This window comes from Loxodonta africana, unplaced genomic scaffold, assembly GCF_030014295.1.
Source record: "Loxodonta africana isolate mLoxAfr1 unplaced genomic scaffold, mLoxAfr1.hap2 scaffold_483, whole genome shotgun sequence".
NCBI lineage: Eukaryota > Metazoa > Chordata > Mammalia > Proboscidea > Elephantidae > Loxodonta > Loxodonta africana.
Window position 1 is genome coordinate 5,061 of NW_026975200.1, and position 15,378 is coordinate 20,438.

A 15,378-nucleotide genomic window follows, 5' to 3' on the forward strand; every position below is an offset into this window, starting at 1 on the left:
TGCACGGTGGAGGGGAGCAGCAGCAAAGTGAAACTTAGCGATGTCTGTCCTCTGGAGGCTTAGGTTGTGGGTAGGAGACAGCTGCCTAGTAGCAATGGGAATAATGGGGTCCCAGAGCAGCAGAAGCCAGGTGGAAGCACTTAACTGTCAGAAACAAGGTGTATGTCATTACTGTAACGGTCAGCAGGTCAATATATTATCTACTGGGGCATAAAAAATTATCATAAAACATAGTAGATATTAGATAAATGGAAAAATACTCCATTCATGCTAATAAAATTTGGAAGTAGACAAATATACTGTTATTACTTTTATGACCCAACATACTTTTCTAGGTGCATTAATGAGCTAGAAAAGTTAAGGAATGAATTAAATATTAAAACAGATTTTCTTCTTTTTATGATGATAATATAATTGCATACCTAGAAAATGAGGATAAAAATTTTGGTAAACTGACAAGCCAAATATACCAAAATCAATGACTTCTCTCCAATCTAGACACAGTGCCCAAAATTGGAAGTTTCAGGGTGGGAGGAATAAAGACAATTTTCTTTACTACATGATTGCATCAAATTGTGTCCAAAACCGTAAACTACTTAGGAAAATGTTGTTTTGACTGGAACAGAAAAGAGCCTATTTGAAGTAGAGGAGGAAATAAAATTAAACCTTAATAATGCAAAAAATATGTTTTATCAAATGGGAAGTCTTGTTTAATCAATGACAGTCCCCCAAAACCAACATACAAATGTATTGCAATTCCCATTAGAATATTTACCTAGTTATTTGTTGAATTGTATACAGTAATCTTAAGATGCAAATAGTATAACAGATACGAAAGAACAGACAACAAAAACATGAAAAAGAAGGAGGCTGCTTCATCAACTAATGGAACAAATATTACATAGCATAGGAACTGAAAGCTAGACCAAGGAAACGAAGTAGCAAATCCACAAAGATTATCATAATAACCGTTAATACAGAGGTGGTATTTCAACTCAGGAAAATTATGGTTTATCTTATAAACGCTGCTGACTCAACTGATCATTCTGGGCAAAAAAAAAAAAAAAAACTTCTAAGAATGTGATACATCAGCGATGGATTTGGGAAATTATGGGAAATGTCGGTGATAAGGATTAACAACTATTTCCATTTTATACAAGGAAGACAAAAATTGAGGACTTGCAAAATGAGCAATGAATTCAAAAGACCGTTCAGAGCAAATACGAATGGCCAATAAGCATAATCAAAGTTGTTCAAAAACACTGGTAGTGAAGAAAATATCAAAGTCCCAGTGAAACTGGCACAATTTAAAAATCTACACCACCTATGGCTGGGGCCGGGGGGTGCTGTGGGGAGAAGGGTGCCTCAGACATGGCTGGAAAGGGGCGTTATGACAGCCTTTAGGGGAAAGACACGGACATGGCTCTGTAATTTTGAAACATTCTTTGACCTAGAAATCTCACCCTTTGGAATCTATCCCATGGAAGCAAATCCTCTAGTATACAAAGGACGGTTATTGTTAATAACGGCAAAATCGACTGCCATGGATGGTGGAAAGATAGATAATTTATGGTAGAGCTAAATCAATAAAGTTTGAGTCATTAGAATGAAAAAGAACTCTGGTAGTTAAACAGGAGAAATCTCTGTGAAGTATTATTGAAGGCGAAAATGAAGGTGCAGAGAAGTCTGTATAAAATGAGCACATTAGGGTAAAGCAATAGCAATTGTTTGAGTATGCTTGAATACCTGTTTGTGTTTATGTGAGTGTGTAAAGGAGCAGACGAAGATACATTTGTGTCTGTGTGTGCTCGTATAAGCAAGGGTAAGAGAGAGTACTTACCACATTGTTAACCTGAATTACCTTGGATTCACTTCTGGAAAAGGACTGGTGGGGGCGGGGGAGTTAGAACATGCAGGAAGAGCGGACTTAGAAAGCACTGGTGATATGTGTTTCCACTGTAGTAGTGCTATGTATGAGTCTAGATAGTGTATACAGTAATTGTTCTCATCTATTTAAATGCTTTATGTGTAAATATGAGTTCAATCTTAGAAGACCCAAAAAGGCAGTGTTAGTGCCATACCTAATGACCTTCAGGGAATTAGCAATTTACAGAGCACCGTGGGTAGAGTATGACCCAATTTCCATTAGAGCAAACAAACCAGGGGATCTACTTGTGAACCTGTGACTGTGTGTATGTGTCCCAGCTGAGAAACGTAGGGAAAGATACACGTGTCTATTAACATTGGACGCCTTGGGGGTGCAGGACCAAATTACATATGAGGGTGGGACCATGACTGTAACTTTTTCATTATACAAATCTGTACCCTTAGAGGTGTTATACAAAAGACTTTCAGAGCTTTGAAAGTTGATAAACATCATCATAGATACATTATTTTAAAAACATTTTGTTGGATTTTTTTTTTTGAACGGGGAAAATATCTTTAACAACAGATACAAAGATTTTAATCACTGGAAGAAGAGCACACCACAGACTGCTCAACAGTCAGACCCAGCAGATTTCACGCTTGTTCTTGGAGACAATGAGCTCTTCTGGTCTCTACACCTGGAAATGACCAGCGAGAATTTTGTAAGGGTCCATGAAGTTACTCCTCAAACGTTTCTTGCAGGTACATGTCTACAGATAAAGGAGGAAGGCTGGACACCACATGCAGCTCACTAGGTAACTCATGTGTCTCTAGAAGATTCTCTTTCCCTGATATGCCACTACCACTTCCTTCCATTTGTTGCTCTGCTGGAAAACGTACCCTTTGCATGCTACACCTTTTCCTGGACTGAACATAGAGGAAGTTAACTGGAAAGATGCAGCTTTTAAGGAAAAATATTTTGACCAATAGCTCCAGGGACAGTAGGACCCCCTCAGCCAGCCTACGGCCACTGTGGGAATGCCAGCCCCCTCACTCTCTTGTACCTCTGATCATCCAGGGCTTTCTGTTTGATCATCAGGAGACTTCAGAATTCACCTCGCCTGAAAGCCCTCGCTTCCTCCGTCTCTGACCCTGTCCCTCGCAGGAGAGTCTGTCACTCTGAGAAGTACAAACAGGGCAGCCTGTGGTTGGAAATGCCTGTCCTGGAGGCTCTGCCCTTCCTTCCTTGCCCCTGAGGGCTTCCCTGTGCCACTTGGGGTCTCATCACCGAGGGAAGGACATACCCCTGGCACCTCCAGGGTTTCCCAGTTCCTAATACTTGCTGTTGTGGCTGAAACTTGGCCTTTTCTGCTCATTATCGAGTCTGGGCCTTGGGAAGACTGATCTCTGGGTCTTGGGAAGACTCATCTATGAGCCCAAGGATTTGGTCTTAGGGATCCCTGGGGCCTGTCCATCACCACCATCCTCTCATCAATTCTCCCTCTGTCCTGGGACCCCTCACTCCCCTTGGGGGCGCTGCTGTGGGAGACAGAATCCCCTGGGCACAATGACACTAATGATAGTAGTACCTTATAACAAAAATGTTTACTCTAAAAACACTATAACATGTCTTGGGATTTTATATTTGTAAATAGAAGATCATCCAATGTGCTCCCTCCCCCCTTTATTTGCAGAATGTTCAGTGAATTTGCTCCTTTGGAACATGGGAATGACCTCATTTTCTTGAACTTTTATAATATTTTGTGACTTCTCCAAAAGGAGTTTCCTATGAAAGTGATTTTCTTAGTAAATTTAAACACGCAAATGGGAGAAATTTTCACCTCTTTTTAAGGGAAGTCTTTCATAGAAGGAATTATACTTAAACGTTAGAGAATAATTTGTATATTTAGTTAAGACCCTGACAGGTATACCTCTTCCTTGTACCCTTCTTAACCAAGCCACAGTAATAGGTTAAAATTGTTTCCTCTTGAAAACAATTGAACAGTAGCCCCTTAAATGTCCTTATTAGATGAGTGACTTCAGAGTGATGCAGAAAACATATGTTTGGCCGAAAGCCTTGACGCCACAAACCTGAGAGGCTAAGACACAACCACCTCACCTGTGTTTGTCTAGGAGGGTTGTACGTGTCAACATAAGGTCTATCTATGTACATTTCTGAACATGAGGGAAGGATTCGAGACCTCAGGATGAAGAGAGAAAACAGACGGAGCCAGGTTGGGTGTGTGAGTGTGGTGTGGGGTGGAAAGTAGCGAAAGCTCTCAGAAGCAAGTTAGCGGCCAGGCAGAGGACCAAGGAGGAAACAGGAAACAGGGCTGGGGCGGTCCAGGGCAGCATGGGCAAGCAGCTGAAAAGATGGAGGAGGGCAGACACTGGCTGATGAAAGGGTGTACAATTAGGAACCACAGAAGCTCAGGTTCAGTTTGTTGTTGTCAGTTGCCATGAAGTCGATTCTGACTTGTGGCGACCCCATGTGTTTCAGGGTAGAACTGCTCCATTGGGTTTTCTTGACTGTAATCTTAAGAGAAGCAGATCGCCAGGACTTTTCCTCCCAGTACTCCTACTTTTAGGTGAGCTGTCGAGCACAAACTGCATCACCTAGGCACCTTTACCTCCTTGACCTATACTTTAAATTAAGTAGAGTAGGAATTTAAAATGCTATCTTGAAGTGAGGCTTTGCTGTGACTGGGTGTTAAGCCTTGGAAGAGGAGAAGGGGATTCCCTGGATCTAGGGGGATGGGGTCTTCCGCCCAAGCCCAGGCTGGGACAGCATAGTTCACAGTGGTACAGACACAGTGCTTCCTCACGCCACCCACTTTCATAAGCTCCTGAGAAATTTTACTTCTTTCGTTATTCCTGACATGACATATTAATTCAATCTTATTTGAAAATATGATACAAATGAATAACTGATCTCCCTAAACACCCTTCACCCCCGTCCCAGTTGCCCAGTGGCTTCCTCAACATAGGAGGTTCCCAAGCCTGAACAATTGAGTAGCTAGTCTGTGCCTACTCAGAAAGGCCCTTAGAGTTACAGTAGTGTTCTTTGGTTCACTCACTCATTCCTTTATTCATATCACTGTTTTGTTGTCTACTAAATGACAGCAAGTACTTTCTCTGGGAGAGCCACTTCATCTCCTCACTCAAAATCCATATCTTGTCTCCAAATCTTGTCTGGTGAAATCAGACTCTTTGCCACACACCTCCTGTCAATCAGGAAGAATTTTTCTCCCACCCCTACCTCGAGTCTTAGAGGTTTCTCCTTCCCATATTGCCATTTCATCCTGACTGGGTGAAGGTAAACCAAAAAAAAAAAAAAAAGGTCCCCCAAAGGATGTTCACCCCTCTGTTCCAAGCTCTCACGAGTTGGGAACTCCAACTGAGGAATCACTCTCTGTGAACTGGTAGCTTAAGTTGCTCTCCCACAGGAGACCTCAGATCGACAACCTCTCCAAAGAGCAGTTGGATCTGAGTGAGCACCAAGGCTTCCATAACACTTGTGTGACATCATTGCTGACATTGTTCAGTTTCGAGGGCCCAGTTTGAACCTAAACAAGACAAACATGGCAGCTTTTGGAGATGTTGGGAGGATTGGGGGAAACTTAATAATAAGTATGTAATAAAAATGAATTGAAAGTTTTCCCTGCCTTCAAAGAGGTTACCATTCTATTGGAAAGAGAAATGTGAGTTCAGGGAATGATAACGGAGTGTGATGGGCTGTGGTTTCTCCCAAACCTCTTATCTCTGAATTTTAGATGGCGGCTTACTAGCTTGGAAGACCCCAGATGCCATTCACCAAAACTGGATGCAGAACATTTTCTTAATAAACTTCCTTATGCCAATTACCTACACGTCCCCCGAATCCATGGTCCCCAGACCACCGCCCCTGCTCTCCTGTCCCTCAAAGTATTTGGTTGTGATCAGGAAACTTCTTAGCTTTTAGTTTAGTCCAGTTGTGCTGACTTCCCCCGTATTGTGTGTTGTCCTTCCCTTCACCTAAGATGATATTTGTCTACAGTTACTGTTAAAAAAACTGTCTTTGGAATTGGAATTGGGATTGCATTGTATCTGTAGATGGTTTTGGGTAGAACTGACATTTTCACAATGTTAGTGAATTTTCTTCTCCCTCACTCCCCACACTCTTAACCATCAAAGAATGTTTTCTTCTGCGTTTAAACTTTTTCATGAGTTCTTACAATAGTGGTCTCATACAGTATTTGTCGTTTTGCGACAGACTAATTTCACTCAGCATAATGCCTTCCAGATTCCACCCTCAGTCCCCTGTAGGCCCGAATGCTGCCGCCAGGTGGGCAGACGCTGCCTGATGGCCGCCAAGAAGAGGGAGGTGAGGGAGAGTGTGGGTCTGCAGGCACCTGGAGGAGCAGCTGGAGAAGCAGAGAGAGGAGCTAAAGAGGCTGAGGGACCAGCTGGAGAGGCTGCAGAGGCAGAAGTTCAGGCTACAGAGGGTGCAGGTGCAGCACTAAGGCCAGAGCGGGAAGCACCAGAAGACCCTCTAGCACCCCCGGACTAGGAGGAGCAGGGCCTTTGGGCTGGAAGTGTGGGCCCTTCAGGAGAGACCTCCATTCAGTTTTGTTTAACCCAGCTCCCCTGGAAGATCCCCACCCTCCTACCCCGAATACACAGAGAGCTCCAGCCCTAGGAGGATCTGGATGGAGGAAGCCCCAGATGGCTGACCGCAGACACCAGGTCCCCTCAGAGGCTCCACTGGCCCAGAAGAGGAGAGGACAGGCCTCACCTGGATGATGAGGTCTCAGAACTCTGAGGATGAGCATAGCATAAGTAGGGAAAGGGAAATGGGATTTCAGTGGGACTTGGGAGGCTGAGGGGTCCCTGCAAGGACAGCTCTAAGGGAGGTGTGACGGTCATGGGGTGTCACTGAGTTCTTTGCAGGAGAAGGAATCAGAGAAGCCGCAGACTGAGCGGAACCTGCCCGCAGGTGAGCAGTGAACATAAAGCCCTAAACCAAGGCCTCTGGGTCCCTTCCCAGCAGCCTGCAGGCAGAGAAAGAAGCAGGGCTTGGGAGGAGGACAGGAGGGCGGGGTGGAGAAAAAGGAGCTCACCCCGGTCATGTCTTCTGTCCTCACAGGGTGAATTTGGGTTTACGATTAGGATTAGGGGAGTGGAAGGGGGAGCTGGTGTAGCAAAATCCTCCTGGGTGTTTTCCATTTCTGGATAAGAGTTGATCCAGTGCTTGCAGGATATTTTCTGTATAGCATGTCCCAAGGTAAGGAGTAGAGCTTTGGAACTTTTTCCTCTCCTCTAAATCAAGCTATTCTTTCAGGTTTTCCACATGTTAATGAAACTTGCTAATATTTTTTCTTCTTTCTGTGGTCTAACCTGACATGTCCTGAGGTCAAAGAACTGAAGAAAAAGGTTGACTCAGATGAAAGAAGCAGAGGGCAGGCTTGTAAACCCAGAGAGAACAGCAAGAACACAGGTGATCAGAGGTGAGGGTGGGAAGGGGCAGATTCAGGCCCAGACTAAGTAGTGGACAGAAAAGCCCAAATCTCAGCCGTAGCTTCAGGTCCCAGGTCTGGACATGACAGGGGCGTAGCCATCTCCCTGGAAGATGAGACCTCTACTGTCACAGGGAAGCCTTCGGGACACAGGCAGGGAGGGCAGGACCTCCAGAATGAGCACCTCCAACCACAGGCTGTCCTGTGTGGATTTCTCAGAGTGACAGAGACAGCTCCTGCATGGAACAGCGTCAGAGGTAGAGGGCAGTGAAGGCTTTCAGGACAGGTGAATTCAGCAGTCTCCTAAGGATCCAAAAGGAAAATCAGAGATTCTCAGAGGTATCAGAGTGGGAGAGGTTGGCATTCCCAGGTTGGGGAGAGGCTGGTTGGGGAGGTACTGCTTTCTGAAATCTTTTCATCAAACTCTCTTCTATTCATCAACTATCTTCTCAGTTGATGTCATCTAAGCTCAGTCCTGAAAAGGGCCTAGAATGCACAAGGGTGGGTTATTCGGTGTGGCAAGGTGGGGAGGAGGTAGTGGCAGCATATCCGGGAAAGAGAATCTTCTAGAGGCACATGAGTTACCTAGTGAATTGCACATGGTGTCCATTCTCCTTCATTTAGCTGTGGACGTGTGTTTGCAAGAGGTGATTGACTTCCCCAAATTATTTCTGGTCATTTCTAGTTACAGACACCAGAAGAGCACATTGGCTCCAAGAACATGCAAGAAATCCACTGATTGTGATTATTACTGTCTGTGGTATGCTCTCCTTTCAGTGATTAAAACCTTTGTCTGTCATAGAGAATTTTCACCTATTTAAAAATATATGTCTATGTCATTTACTAATTTCCAAAGCTATGAAATTCTTTTTTATTACATGTCTAAAAATACAAATTTGTATAATGAAAAAGTTAACATGCAGAGTCCCACCCTCATATTTTGCTCCTGCTCCCCCAAGGTATCCAAAGTTAATAGACACGTGTATCCTTCCCTAGGTTTCTCTGCTGTGACATGTATACACAGTCACAGGTACACAAGTAGATCTGATGGGGTGTTTGCTTTTATGGAAACTTGGTCACACTCTACCCACATTGCTCTTGCCCCTTCTTTCCCTTGACATTCTATCTTGACTCTCTGTAAGTCATTAGATATAGCATTAACTATATTTTTATGTCTTCTAAGTTACACACATAAATTAAATAGATGATAACAATTTTAGTACACTTTATCTAGACTTATACATGTTGTTAAGTGCTATCGAGTTGGCTCTGACTCACAGCGACCCTATGCACAACACAACAAAACACTGCCTGGTCCTGGGCAACCCTCATAATGGTTGCTATATTTGAGCCCACTGTTGTAGCCACTGTGTCAGTCAATCTCATTGAGGGTCTTCCTCTTATTCGCTGGACCTCTGCTTTACCAAGCATGGTGTCCTTCTCCAGGAACTGGTCCCTTCTGATAACATGTCTAAAGCCATCCTTGCTTCTAAGGAACATTCCGGCTTCTTTCAAGACAGATTTGTTTGTCTCATACATAACACTAGTGAAATGGAAACACGTTATCACCCATGCTTTTTCAGTCCACTCTTCCTGCATGTTCTAGCTTTCCACCCCCTGTTCTTTCCCACAAGTGAATCCAAGGTAATGCACTTCGACCATATGGTAAGTAGTCTATCTTATCCTTGCTTAAAAAAGCACACGCACACATACATGTACCATCATCTGTTCATTTATACACACACATACATGTAAACAGGTATTCAAATATGTTCAATTGTTATTGTTCTACCCAAATGTGCTCATTTTATATATACTTTTCTGCACCTTGATTTTTTCAGTAAACTTCCATAATACTTCACAGAGATTTCTCCTACTTAACTACTACAACTCTTTTTCATTCTAATGACTCCCTATGTTATTGATGATGTAGCTCTACCATATATTCTCTATCATTTCACCACCAATGGACAGTCAATGTTTTGTCAGCATCAATAATAAACATCCTTTGTATAGTACAGGATTCGCTTATGTGGAGTAGACTCCACAGAGTGAGATTTCCAGTTCAAAGAATGTTAAAAGTACAGAGCCATGGTCATGTCTTTCCCCTATAGGCTGTCCTAAAGCACCTTTCCAGCCATGTCTCAGGGCTTCCTTCTCCCCACAGCCCAGCCAGCTATAGATGGTGTCGATTTTTAAATTGTGCCAGTTTCACTGGGACTTTGATATTTTCTTATTTACCAGTGTTTTTGAGCAACTTGGACTATGTTTATTGGGCATGTGGATTTGCTGTGAACGATCTGTTTGAATTCACTGCTCATTTTTCAAGTGCTTAACTTTTATCCTTCTGTGTAAAATATAAACTGTTATTAATCCTGGTCATCTACATTTCACATAATTTTCCAAATCTATGATTTGTGTATCACATTTTTGCAAGCTTTGTCCCCCAGAACAATCAGTTGAGTCAGCACCATTTATTAAATAAATATGATTTTCACACCACCTTTTTTTTTTTTTATGAATAGTTACTGTGATTTCCTAGTAGGTTTTCTATTTCAGTTGTCTACCTGTCAGTTTGTATGCTATGTAATATTGATTTGTTCTGTTACTTGATGAGGTAGACACCTGTTACTATCCTGTTATTTCAGGTTTTTCTTGTCTATTCTTTGGTAATGCAGCCCTGGTGTTGCAGTGGTTAAGTGCTTGACTGCTAATTGAAAGAAAGGCTGCCAGGTCGCACCCACCCAGTGGCTCTGAGGGAGAAAGGCCTGGCGGTCCGCTCCCATAAAGATTACGGCCTATAAAGGCCTACTGGGCAGTCAGACGGGACGGCTGAGTCAAACATCTTGTCCAAGGCTCCAGCAACAACATTCTTTGTTATCTATTGTACTACTTGTAGCTTATGATTAATGTATACAATTAAAAAACAACTACCCGAATATTCTAATTGGAAATGCAATCCATTTATGTGTTAGTTTTGGGAACCTCCATTTGATTAACAAGGCTTCCCACTTGGAAATATGGCATATTTTTTTGCACATATTCAGGTTTTGTTTTATTTACGTTAATACATTAGTTTTCTTTATATATGTCCTTCGCTGCTCCGGTCAAAACAATGTTCCCCTAAATATTTTATAGTTTTGGACACAGTTTGCTACAGTCAAGTAATAGGCGAAAGAGAACGACCAGCCTTTCCCACCCTTGCTAATTTTAGTCTCTTATGTCCACATGGGACAGAAACCCTTGATTTTGATGTATTTGTCTTTTATTCGGGTATGCAATTATATCATTATTTTGAAAATCTGTTTTTATACTTATACCAGTTATTTAAATTTTCTAGTTTAACCCTTCACCTTAAAAGTATGTTGAGTCTTACCAAAATCTTTGTCTAGTTCCAAATTTATCAGCATGAATTGAATATTTTTCCATTTATCTCTCATCTGCTAAGTTTGGGGATAGTCTATTATGCCCCAATAGGTAACTAATACTCTGACCTGCTGACCGTTGTTGTAATCACACACAACTTGTTTCTGACAGTTAAGTACTTCTACCTGGCCTCTGTTGGGCTGGGATCCCATTACTTATATTGGTATGAGGTAGCCCAGCTCCCATGAACAATCTCAGCCAATAGAGAATTGTTGTCGTTTGTTGTTGTCGTTTGTTGCTGTCAAGTCATTTCCAACTGATGACAACCCCATGTGTGCAGCGTAGAACTGCTTAATAGGGTTTCCAAGGCTGTGACCCTTTAGAAGGAGATCACCAGGCCTGTCTTCTGAGGCACCCCTCGGTGGGTTCAAACTGCCAACCTTTCAGCTGGTAGTTGAGCACTGAACTGTTTGTGGCACCCAGGGACCCCCTAGAGAAGACAGATATCAGTAAGTTCAGTGTTGTTGCTGCTCCCCTCATCTCTGCATTCCTTATTATTTTGATGAAATGCGTGTCCTTCAGGACTGCCAAGAAATGGTCTTATAGAAACTAACTCTGCCACGGCCACATATTGGAGACTTTTGCCTCATCTTCCCACATCTGACACAGCAGGTCTGGCATTTCTATTTCGTAGATAGTGGGCCATTGCCTTTTCCAAGCATCGAAGAACAATGCCACAGCTTACGAGACCCATTTCTAGAGCCCTTGCTATGGCGATAAATCCTTGTTAGGAGAGAGTTCCCCCATATCAACAAACTGTCCTTGACCCAACTTTATATTAAACTCCCCTTGACTCAGCACCTTCAGCACCCATCCTCAGCACACCCCCGTCCTGCTCACACAAGGCAGCCAGATCTTGCAGCTCCTTCAGTGTACAGTCCCTCCCCCCCTTACCACAACCAACACTTCCCCCAGTGGCTATACTGGTATGTGACAACTAAGTATCTGGACAAATGCATGGGCCGCTATCTCAGGACTCTGCAAAGGAAGTGGTTGGCAGTGGTAGGAAACCAGAACATAAAGTATAAACATTCCAGAGGCTGAAATTAAATGAGTCCAAATCATGTAACTGCATACCAGCTGTGCACAGAAACAGCTCCAAGAGAAGCACTCTCTCATATCAAATGGGATAGAGGGTCCATAAAGGAGAGAGGTGGGCAAGTCGGCAGGTGGGAAGAAACTTAAAACTCTGGAAGAACAGATTCCTTCTCTCTGACCAGAGTATGTAAGGGCCCAAGAGTGTGGAGGAAGCTCCATTACGTTTTCTCTCTCCCTGTCCGCTGTTGGCATTTAGTCAGTTCTGCCTCAAAGGGTGTGACTTTTCGAAAGCAGATCACCAGGCTAGTCTTCTGAGACGCTTCTTGACAGACTCATGCTGCCAACCTTTGGGCCGGTTGTGGAGTATTTTGGCCCCATAGGCAGAACCAGTCGCTTATGTGCACGACAGAATGAGGAGATTAAAGCCACAGGATTCCTACCAGTGGGCCAAGAAAGCACTCCTTCAGAGCTCAGAGAGCATCAGAGAAATAGAGAGAGGAAGCGGCACAAGAAAGAGATTCTTCAAACTTGCTATGAACTCCTGGTTCACCACCCATCCCCCCAGATGCATATGCCTTGCCCTGACCCTAAGAAGCACTATCAAATCCTTTAAGAGCCTCACTAGGGGTTACAACGCCATCAAGATTCCAGTCTGGGTGGCACTCATGTAGATTAGACCCGAGTATCACCGCAAAGGCTTCAAAAATTGAACAAAGATGTGAGCCACAGAATACAAAAACAGGACAGAACTTGCAGCATGAACATATCTGGGTCAATTGAATGCTAAAAAAAACAAAATTAACATTTTGTTTTTCCATAACATTTAAGCAAGACTTACAGTTTTGAAATCTTAAGACACGTATTTTAAAATGCTATTCTAATCATGCTCCAAGAAATATCAGGGACATTTTTTAAATACGTGGAAAGATAGTGGCTATTTGCAAATGAAAATTTTACATGCTAAAAATGCAATGCTAGCAATGAAAAATTCATTTGATAGTTTCAAAAGCAGAATGGTGATGACAGAGAAAAAAACTGAGTTGGAAGTAGATCAATAGAAAATATTTATTCTGAAAACAGAGAAAAAATACAGAAAAAGATGAGCAGAGCCTCAAAAACTAGACCAAAACCCTATTTCTTTATTGGAACTCCAGAAGACATGGAGAAAATGTGTGGTGCAGAAAAAAGTATTAGGAGAAATACTAACACTTTCCAAATTTGGTGAAAGACATGAACTTACAGATTCAAGAAGCTCAGCAAACCCCAATGAGTTAAATTTAAGGAATTATATACCGCAATAACATATTATTATGAAAATATTTTAAGCACACTATACGAATTCTTTTACAGTGACATGTAAAAAAGAAAACGGCGTACTGTGCTTATGACAATACCTGGGAGGAGGAAAATGCAGTTGACAAAAAAAGAAAAAATATATATAAAACATGCATTATTTGCATAAAAATATGATATATCATAATCAATGGCAGAATAACAAAGACCAAGAAAATACTCAGGAAGAAGTTAGACAGAAAACAACACATTTCAAATGGGAAAAATAATTCAAATAACTCTATAGTCATTATCAGAAGCCATGGAAGCCAAAAGATTGTGAAACAACATTTTTTCAACACAAAGAGGGAAATATTAATCTATATAGATATATAATTCTATACCCAGTCATACCTTTGGGAGTAAAGCAAAAGTAATGCCATTCTCAGGGGATGGAAAACTGAGAGAATTCATCACCACCAGACTTCTGCTAAATGAAACACTGAGAAAAGTGGTTCAGGTGGTAGACTTGGAATTTCATTCATATTTCAGGAAAGCAGAAAACGTGGGAACTATGTGGATAAATATACTATGTCAACACTGTAGTCACTGCACAACATGGCACTGGACATGCCTCTTTGGAAAGGTTTTCCAGTCTCTTGGAAATGCTTGGGAATACACTCTTGGTGGCAAATCATTATTAGAGAAAGGAATTAATTTTGACAATATCTGAGAGCTGGCTGTATTCAAGTCTGGTGAATAAACTGGAAAATAAATTTTTGGACCCAAAATAAGTCGTGGAAACAAAAAAATGAGTCTCAATTCCCATGTGGCCATGAGCCAGCTCTGAAGGCCTTCCCCAGAGAGGCATTTCAAGCACATCGGGAGCAATGTCTTCCTGTTGTTTTTGCTAGGTGCCATCGAGGGGATTTCTGAGTCACCGTGGCCTGGTGTGAAAGGAGAATTGTCCCCATAGGGTTTACTGGTGTGTAATCTTAACGGGAGCAGGCTGCCAGATCTTTATTCCTTAGAGCCTCTGGGTAGGTTCAAACAATTAACATTTCGGTTAGCAGCCGAGCACTTAACTTTTGTACCACCAGGGCTCCTTGGAGCAATATCAGTACCACAGAAGTTGGTATGAACCTTCCCATGGACCTTCTCTGAGAGATAATCCCTTGCTTAAGAACCAACTTTAGTTTTCATATATACTCATTCTGCATCAAGTCTAGGTAAGAATTAGAGTGCATCCTTGAGAGGACAATATTTTATATGTGGTCATCAACAAAATATGCCTCAAGGGCAAAGTTTAAGAATAAACCAAGGGATTTCCCATCAGTCCTTGGGACCTGAGAGGGTCTTCAGGAGGATTTTCTGAGACTCATGGAAAAGGAAGTAGTAGATGCTGCCTTCTTTTTACCACTTCCCTCCCAAACAAACAGGAACCACTGCTAAGATGTCAGGTGTCAAACCCAAACTCCTCTTCGCATCCTCTATGAAACTTGTATAGTAAGACCAGGAACCAGGTGTTCAGCTGTGTGAAGAGAAAAGAAAAATTTTTTTTTTTTTTTAGTATTTCCCATCTTCCAAAGTTTCGAGTTCCAGTGGAATCCTGTTATAAGTCACTAGATCAGCCCAGGACCTGGAAGACTGAAATTCCTGGTGCTCTGACAAGTGGGAGGGGTGGGGGGGGCACTGGGCAGAGCCTCCTTGACATCACTTGCCCCAAGAGGCTCTGGAGGCTGCTTCATGTTAAAAGTCAAAGGCCCTTCCGGCCCAGCAGAGTAAGAGCAGGGAAAGACTTTCTCCATTGAAAGAAGAGATGGGCTCAGGAGCTGCAGGTGTGAGACCATTCAGCTTTTTGGCTTCAGGGCATCCCGGCCGGCCCCAGTTCACCTTTACAACTGGGCCTTTATAGCCTCTCCACTTCTCTCTCCCTCCCAGCTTTCTCCCAGCACCATGGGCTGTGGCTTCTGCTAGTTTCAATGTTTCAGTAGCACCTCACCCCACTCAGAGGAGGCAGGTTTGCAGGGTGGGGGGCACAAACCCATAGTGCCGCTTAGGTGTCCTTCAACAGAAACTCTCTGGAGGGGACAAGTTGGCCTGACTGATCCTGAGACCCAGACAGAGGGAAACCCAGGGGGAGGGTCATTGGTTGAGGAAGTGTCAGCACCCTCAGGGTCATGTCCCTGGGGTCATGCCCAATTGCAGGAAAAAGGAATTAGCTCTGCAGCTTGGTGTGTTGACCATCCAGTATGAAGGCCCCGGAAGCCTCTGGAGAATT

General features: G+C 42.9%; 1 long non-coding RNA gene across 1 annotated transcript in view; it reads right to left on the reverse strand.

Moving 5' to 3' along the window:
• Window positions 1-13,234: 13,234 nt before the first annotated feature.
• Window positions 13,235-15,378, reverse strand: part of LOC135229728 (uncharacterized) — a 102,536-nt gene continuing 100,392 nt past the window's right edge. Inside the window, exon 4 of the long non-coding RNA XR_010320408.1 lies at window positions 13,235-14,628. This is a non-coding gene — a long non-coding RNA (uncharacterized LOC135229728). The remainder of the gene's footprint in view (window positions 14,629-15,378) is intronic.